Source organism: Lynx canadensis, chromosome C1 (genome assembly GCF_007474595.2).
Source record: "Lynx canadensis isolate LIC74 chromosome C1, mLynCan4.pri.v2, whole genome shotgun sequence".
NCBI classification, from domain to species: Eukaryota; Metazoa; Chordata; class Mammalia; order Carnivora; family Felidae; genus Lynx; species Lynx canadensis.
In genome coordinates this window covers 16,216,529-16,225,483 of record NC_044310.1, presented here as the reverse complement: position 1 = coordinate 16,225,483, position 8,955 = coordinate 16,216,529, and positions in this window count along the sequence as shown.

Here is an 8,955-nt window from a genome sequence, read left to right as displayed (position 1 = left end):
GGTCATGATCCCAGGGTTGTGGGATTGAGCCCTGCATTGGGCTCCATGCTGCCGAGTGGGTGTGGAGCCTGCTTAAGAGTCTCTCTCTGTCTCTCTCTCTCTCTCTCTCTCTCCCCCTCTGCCCCTCTCCCCTGCTCACATTCTCTCTCCAAAAAAAAAAATCAAAGTTAATGTAAAAAAATTCCATGATGAACAAAATTTGAAAATTTTAAATAAAAACACATTGCGATGACTCAGAAAAAAATGTGTGCCTCTATATTTTTAAAAAATATCTTTTCCAGAATGTTAAGGAATTACAGAGCAGCACCTATGTGCCAGGCACAGTGCTTGGCTCTAAGAATTGGACCAACAAAACTTAACCCCTGTCTTCAAGGAGCTCAGAGTCCAGTGGGGGCTGCAGACACGTAAATGGCTAAATCAGCATAATGCAAAAGCATATTAAAAGGTTGAAAAGTAGCTGTAATAAAACTCACAATATTATTTTACGTTTAAATATTTGGGAATTATATTCAGACCCTTTGATAGAGTTTTAGACCCATCAAACATACTTTCAAAGTTTTCTCTTATTCATTGTAACTTACAACTCTCAACGGAAAACCAACTAAGCAAAGGAGTAGATTTTTTGAATTTCGACTTCTATCGGTGAGTTTGCTTCCATTCAAGCCAGGAAACAATATTACAGTAAATTCTGGTTTGGGTATAGATAAAATATCTAAACTTAAAATAACATTATGAGTTTTGATACCCCGCTTTTCATCTTTTAATATTCTTTAATGTTCTAGAAAAAAATGAACTATTAAAAGCTATCTAAAAATATGTATATAGGGGTAGACATCTTTCTTTTGCTTCCTGTTCTGGTATGGCTTGGTGCGTCACTGGAATTCAGCCCATTGGTTGTTGACCTGAAAATGACAGTAGTTTCAGAGTTATTGATTCAGTCATTCAATACTGTGCACATATTGTCCTAGGTCCTGGAGGGCATGCCAAGGTCAATACAACAACACAGTCCCTGATCTGGAAGAGATGATTCTATCTATCTATCTATCTATCTATCTATCATCTATCTATCATCTATCTACCTATCATTTTAAGTAGGCTTCAAGCCCCATAGGGTGCTTGAACTCATAACCCTGAAATCAAGAGTCGGAGGCTCCACTGACTGAGCCACCCAGGCACCCCCTGAGATGATAATTTAGAAGGGCAAACTGATGGGCGGGGGGGGGGGGGAATAGAGCATCAGGTAGACCTGGCTCCTATCATTTACCAGCTCTTTGATCTTAAGCAAACCTTCAACCTTTCCAGGCTCGGCTTTTTCTCTTGTGAAACAATGATTAGAAAACCTCCCTCAAAGGGTGGTTGTAGGTGAGATGCTTACTGCAAAGTGAGTGCTTAACACTCAGTAACTATCGCTGTGATGATCATGGTCCCTGACATGTCCAATTAATTTGGGCCATTCCTTCTGCAAACAATTACGGAGCAGCACCTATGTGCCAGGCACAGTGCTTGGCTCTAAGAATTGGGCCAGCGAACCTTAACCCTCACCCTCAAGGAGCTTATAGGCCCGTGGGGGCAGCAGATACACAAATGGCTAAATCACAACATAATGCAATAAGTCCTTGGCCAAACTTGGGTCTTGCAGGATGCGTAGGAGTTTGGTAGGTAGAGAAGAGAGGAGAGGGCAGTGTGACAAAGGGAACAGCAGGAACAGAGACACGGGGGCAGGAAGGGCCTGGAAAACTGTCCTCTGTGGCTTCGAGTGGTGGGTGGCGGGGATCCAGCAAGCCTCTCTTCACCCTTGGAAGAGATTCCTCAGTGATCCCAGGGGCCAGGGATCAGGGCGTGAGCTCATCTCTTCCTGTCTGCCTGCGGTCACTGGTGCTCGAGGTGCTGAGTGCTGAGGGACTTGATCCAGGTCACATAGCAAAGGACTCTAGGGCAATTACTTCCATGAAGGCCAAACTCTGCATTTGTTCTTTGGGAAAGCCGGACAAACCATGGCGTTTATATTCGTTTTCCTTTAAAAAAAAAAAAAAATCCCATCCTTTATCGATTCATCCTTCCTTCCACCATCGTGCATGTGGACTGTCCCTGACGTTTGGCAATAGTTGTGCTCAGAAAAGGTTGCCTGGAAATTGCATCTCGTCTACTGGAAACCAGTATGAATCTGATCACCGTTACTGTCCCCCCACCACTCCCACCCTGTGAACGTCTTGAGGGTCTGGGGTCCTGTCTGGTCACCTCTCCAGTGTCGAGACTGTACCCAGCATATAGTAGGTACTGGGCAAACGTCATTTGAATCAACACGATCCAGACGACTCTGCTGACCTTTCAGGGACGTTCATCCCCAGGCTGGTTAAGGAAGGGGTGCCTCTGCCTTTTTCCCTGCATCTTCTTAGTTTCCCTTGCTCTTCGGTGGGGCCTCCCAGCCTCTCAGTCTGGAAGTTACTGAGCTCTAAACAGACACTTAAATGAACGAGCTCAGCCTTTAAAGAATCCTTTGAAGAAAGATGGCAACGTGACTAATCATCCCCTAATTTATTGGTCTGTAAATTTGCATTGTCCTACAATACATTTTTCTTAAAGGGGGGCCCTCCCACACTGTGGACAAAGGCCATTTTAGCTAAGGTTGAGTTTCCCATTTAGAAGCTACGGTGTCTTTTCCAATATTAGTGTCGTTATTGTTTTAATGTCTGTAACAAGATCATATGTGGGCAGGGGCCTGGAGAAGGTAGGGTTGGGGGGGCAGGGGAGGGGCTTGGGCTAGGGCTGGGGCAAGGAGGGTAGGTGGGAGGGGGTGCAGGCAGCATGGGCCCATTCTTTGCCCCACCCCGTCTCAGCTCCAGCCTTTCTGTACCTGGACCGGCTACCCCACTCCCTGCCCTTCCCCCCCACCCCATGCCTCCCCTCTCCCCCATCCTGTAGCCTGGGGACAGGCTTGGGCAGGATTTATGGAGCTGGCCCCTGCGGAGAGGATCCGGGGATAAATCTCAGCTTATTTAGAAGCGTGATCTACATTTATTGCACTTAATGTGATCTTTAACGTGTCCAAGAGGGGCCCATAAATCCCAGCCTGGCCGGCTCTGCCAGCAGGGCCCCCTGGGCCTGGCCCCTCCCCTTGCTGGGGTGAGCTAGTGGGAGTTCCTGGGTCTGTTGATTCCTTTTGCTTGAGGCTTCCGCCCTGGCTCAGCAACCCTAGAGGGTGCCCTCCCTGAGCTGTCTGACTCCCGTGACCAGAGCCACCGGTGGGCTCCACCCGCGTGTACTCGGTTCTGCTGAGGCCGAGGCCCCTGTCTGGACTAGAAACTCCTCGTGCTTCTTCGACTAGGCAACTTCTAGGATCCCTTCCCAAGCTAGATTTGAAAACGCTCCGATTTTGCAATTAACAGGATGCAGGCACAGAGGAGAGAGGTGAGCAGAGCAGGGCGAGTGTTGTAATAACGTCCCAGGGTATCAGGCAGAGGTGGAGGAGAGGCAGGTTCTAGCGGTACTATGATTTACTATTGTTTTTATAAATACGAGCACGCGTGTATATGATACTAACGAGCCTCGCAATATGGATAGCATTTGACAATTTTTAAATCTCGTCCATGCCTATCCTTCCCACTTTCCAGAAGGAACAGTGCTCGGAGAGGCCACATCTTCCCCGCATTCGCAAGGTTACTGAACAGCAACACTGGGCTTCAGAGCTTGGTAGGATAGTGTCTTTTCAGGGTACCTCATTGCCCATATATGTGGTCACGCATAGGAACCACTGAGAGCACATGTACTCTATACACAAACGCAGTGTACTTGGGACCACACCATGTGTATGAGGATCTGTTGGAGCACTCCCAGTGGGGATTCTGCAGACACAAGGTCACCATATATCACCATATATATTTGTGTGTGTGTGTGTGTGTGTGTGTGTGTCCTGTTGTCTCTGTTCCCCCCCTCCCCCCAAAAAAGAAGCCATGCATTGCCATTAAGAGTGTGTTAGTTGCAAGCATGTCTTTTGGGTGTGCCAGTGTGCATTTTGGGTGGGATGGGGAAAGGATGGAGAGAGAGCCCCAGTGAGCCTATTCTCCCAGTTCATTCTTTTCCCCGGGTTTGAGATGACTGTCCCAGCCTGACTTTGCCATCCAAGGGCAACACGCCCAGCCCCAAGAAACACATCTGTGCACACATCTGTCTGTACACGTGTGCGTATGCATGCGAGACACAAGAGTATGAAGCCCAGGTCCCAGCAGGGCTGATGTGATCACTGGGACTGCCACTTGGGGCTGAGGGTTAGATGTTTTCTTTGGGTCAATTTCTAGAAATGGTGTCGTGTCTGTAATAAAGGTCTGCAGCTGAGTGTTGTATAAGAAATACCAGGGGACACATTAATAACTGCTGTTCCATTGACTTTAATGGAATGGTTACACTTCTGTGTATTATTTTCTAATTATAATACCAATCCATATTCATTGCAGACAATTTAGAAAATCGGGGAGGGGGGCATAATAAGGAAAAAAAAATAACGTGTAATTCTTCCATACAGAGATAACTAGTTTTTAACTTTTCCAAAGTAGATCCTATCAGATTTTTTTTCTCAGTCTGTATATATTTCTTAAAAGCTAGGATTATCCAACGAATCCTATTTTGAAAACTTTTTTCTCAACTTACTGGGAAATTTATCGGGGACTTTCTTGCCTGACATTCCACAGTCCCCTCCCCATTGTGGCCAGGGACACCTTGCTTTTAGGGCACTGATGAGCCATGATTTTCCTCCCCAAGGAGACATCCAAGTTGCTTTCTGGTTTTCGTTCTCGTAAACAATCCCTGAGGCTATACCTCGATGCATCCCCTGATGGGCTCCTGAGATTAGATTCTCAGAAGTGGGATCGCTGGCTTGAAGGTTGTGCACAGTTGGGAGATTTCCAGTAACTTTTGCAGGATTGCTCTCCAGCAAGCAGGATCTGCACATGTCGCTCAGGGACAAGAGGTCCCCTTGATAACGCAAAGGGTTTTGTTTATAAAGGAGAAGTTTGGGAGTGAACCCCTTAGGAGCAAGAAGCTAGGGTCACCTCGTTCCTTCTGCTGTGGAAGGGCGTGGGAGGGGCCGGGACAGGGAGATACTGCAGAAGTGATTCTACTATCCTGCACCCTTTGTGGAGGACTGGCCTGGCCCTCGTGCCACCTGGTGCTCTGTCCCTAACACCCCGTCTGCAGTTCCCACCCAGCAGTAGGTACAGGGCAGGAACTGAGTCAACACGGGCGAGCGAACAAATATTTGTTGAAAGGACCAGTGTTTGTTGAATGTTCAAAAATTTGCTGATAGAACAAATGTTTGTTAAAAGAACACTATTGTTCTTGGAAAAGCTCCTGCTGATTCACAGGCTATTTTCCCTTCTCTGGGGTCCCTGGACTAGAATGTAAGCTCAGAGCTCACCTCAGCAGAGCCGCACAGGGGACAAGCGCCTCATCCAGACTCAGCCGGGCAGCTTCTGGAAGTCGGGCTGGTCTCTGTCATCTTTGTGACGCCAGGGTGCAGCACATTCCGCTCTCCCTGCTGTGCTGGAGAAATGGTTGAATGAATAAATGATTTGGTTTTAGACCCCTGCTTGGCGGACTGCTGACTCCCCGTGTGGCATAGAGCAGTCTGCATAACCTCTCTAAGCATTGAGGCTTCCGCTCTCAAATGTAAAATGAAGAGACCAGTGTTTTCCACTTGTTTTCGTCAAAGTTTTTAAACATCAGTTCTTTAGTCAGTTCTTTTTCTCAAACAAGTCCCATTGCCCGAGTGCTATCTTCCCTCCCTCGGTGGAACCCCTGAGGTTCCATGGCACATGGTTTGAGAACACTCAACATCGTTCATTTCTGAAGTCCAGACTGACCCAAGGGAGCCATGACTGGGGCTAACATTGCTCGGCACCAGGAATTTACCCCAAACACAGTTGATCTGTCCAAGAAGCTGTGAGGAAAGTGACTTCAATTCCAAGGGAGAGCTATGGATTAGATTAAAGCATTGTGGCGATGTTAAATTTCCCGGATTGTATAACTGTGTGCTCTGCGGTTGTCTAAGAGAAGATCATTATTTTTTAGAAAGTATACTGAAATAGGAAGGCAGGGAGCAACACCACACAGCCTACTTTCCAGTGGCTCAGAAAAAAATATGAATATATATGTATCAAAAAATAATAAACCAAACGTGGCAAAGTGTTACAAAAGACGAATATGGATGCAGGATACACAGGAGCTCTTTGCCTTCTTCTTGCAACTTTTCTACAAGTTCAAATGATCTCAGAATAAGACATTTTTTTAAGTCATCGATCTTTTTCAGAACACCTGGCCAAAAAAAAAAAAATTAAATTTAAAATGTCCTATGAAAAAAGAAATGGAAAAGAAATAAGAAAGACTCCAAGGGAAGAGAAAGCAAGGGCATCTACGGGCCTGATCAGAGCCCACCTTTCCTAAGGGGGATGCATGCAGCAGGGAGCCCCCCATGTTAATGAACTCGCTGGCCAGAGTCTGGGATGCGGCAAAGCTGGGGTTTGGATCCTTTTTTCAGAAGAGCGTCACGACATGCTGGTGGTTCCCATTGAGGGATTTTCCTGGTGAATAAGAGCTGTAGGGCTGCTCCCTTCTGAGTCTCCTGAGGAGGGGAGAAGGCCCAGAGGCTACAGGAAGGTGATGCTTCCTATAGGAGGGAGAAGAGGTGGCAGAAAAGAAGGGGGACAGGGAGGCTTCGGAAGCAGGAACTAGGTGACCACTTGGTGGGGATATTGTCGAGAGGATTCAAGAGCCGCCTCTGAGGCCCCTTCCAGCCCTGAGAGAAACTCAAGGGTCCGCAAGGGCAAGACATGCCCCCCACCCCCGCCCCCGTAGGTGCACATATGGGTGTGTATGTATTCATGCGCGTATGAAGGTGTTTGTGCACGCGCACAAGCCCCTGTCCTTGTCTCCTCCTGCAGAACGGGGCTCCTGACCTTCATCGGGAGCAAGCAAATGCGTGGGTACGTATGTGTGCGGGCTGGGCAGCTCACCAGCCTGGGGGGCTCCGGAGAGGTCCTCTGTCGCTTCCCCGCGATCCTGAAATCCAACAAGCTCCAAAAGCCAAATTTTCACCTAAGTCGTGAGTCTGTAAAACACAACTTGAACCGTCACAAGGCTGTTTATGGCCTTTGTTTTTCCCACTTACCGTGAATATTCATGCATTTCACTGCAGAAATATTAACATGTTTGCATACAGAGTGCTGCTCAGGCCCCACAGGGGTTATTATAAACTCTGTGGTATGTGTACCGGATTACCCTTCTAAAATCTGAAAGGTTCTGAAGTCTGAAACCCCCAAGAGTTTCAGGTGAGGGACTGTGGACTTGTACTAGAATAAAATCGTGTTTTCAGAACAAGGATGGGGGGAGCAAGTTGTAATGTGCCCCTGTGTGTGTGTGTGTGTGTGTGTGTGTGTGTGTGTGGAGCTTGGGTCTGGGTACCAGAGTCCAGCTATGAGCAAACTTGATCTCTGCAACCAGCCGTCACTCCTGAAGTCGCAGAAGAAGATTCTTTCACTCATTCGTTTTTATCTGGAAGACGTCAACATGGCTGGGTGAAAATAGCAAAGCTCGCCCTGTACAGACAATCCTAGGTAATGCACAGAGGGAGTGGGAAGCAGAGGGTGGGCTGGGGTTAACCACCAATGCCCACCCGCCAGGACAAGGCTTAGAGTGGGATCTCAGGTCTCGGCCCGGTCTGCCAGCTGACCCCTTCTGACTCTGTGTCTCCAACCTGCCCCTTCTGCTTGTTCATTTCCTGTAGGACTGAACTCCTACACCCAGAGGCACCTGCCAAGTCCCAGGGTTGCTGTGCCAGTGGGGAAAAGCTGAGGTAGCAGAGGTGGACAGAGCTGAGGTATTGGGTGGGTGGAGCTGGTGAACCAGGGGAGGAATGCTTTTCTCTCTCTTTCTGGGTTCGTTCCCAGCTCCGCCCTTTCCAGCACTGGGGTACCCATAACATACCACCTGCAGGGGAGAGAAGGCCGACAGCTGCAGTCCCGAGTTGCGACCCATGAGTTGGACTCCTGGCCCCACTGCTGATACCATGTGGCTTCACGGAAGTCCCCCCCTCTCCTTTCTGGGCCCCCCTCCTCAGCCCCCCTCTGTACTTCTGGGGTTGTTTTTCTTTTGAGGGGAGGGTTCCAAGATGCAATTGCACTCAGAGACAGTTGTAAGTAGGAAGCATAGTTTAGACGTGAGTGGCAGTCCGGGTGTTTTCTTGTGGGTGGCATCTGTTTGATGCAGGGACAGTCAGAAGCCAGGAGCGCTGGAGCCCGGGTTCCCACCCTCCCGTACCCGATGGAGGATGTCGCTCCAGCAAGCAGTCCCTCTCCCTCTCCGGTGTCTTCGGCTCTCTGCGCTCCACCAAGTCATTCCCATCAGCACACACACAGGCAGCAATGTCCCCATGTTTACAAAAAGAAAAAAAGTGGGGCGCCTGGGTGGGTGGCTCAGTCGGTTGAGCCTCCGACTTTGGCTCAGGTCATGATCTCACGATTCGTGGGTTCGAGCCCCGCGTCGGGCTCTGTGCTGACAGATCGGAGCCTGGAGCCTGCTTCGGATTCTGTGTGTGTGTGTGTGTCTCTTTCTCTCTCTCTCTCTGCTCCTCCCCCACTAGTGCTCGGTCTCTCTCTGTCTTTCAAAAATAAATAAATGTTAAAAAAAAATTAAAAAAGAAAAAGACCCTCTGTTCCGAATGCACTGTGGTATCCTGGATTGGACTGGATCCTGCACCAGAGAAAGGACATCTGTCGAAAGCCCGGTGAAATCCGAACAAAATCTACGGTGCGGTTAATCGTATCGTACCAATGTCGTAGTTTTGACAAATAAACTGTGGTCATGGAAGTGGTTAGCATCAGGGGAAGCTGTGTAAAGACCGTATGGGAACTCTCTGTAGCATCTCTGCAAAATTTTGATACATGCAAAAATTATTCGGGCATTTTT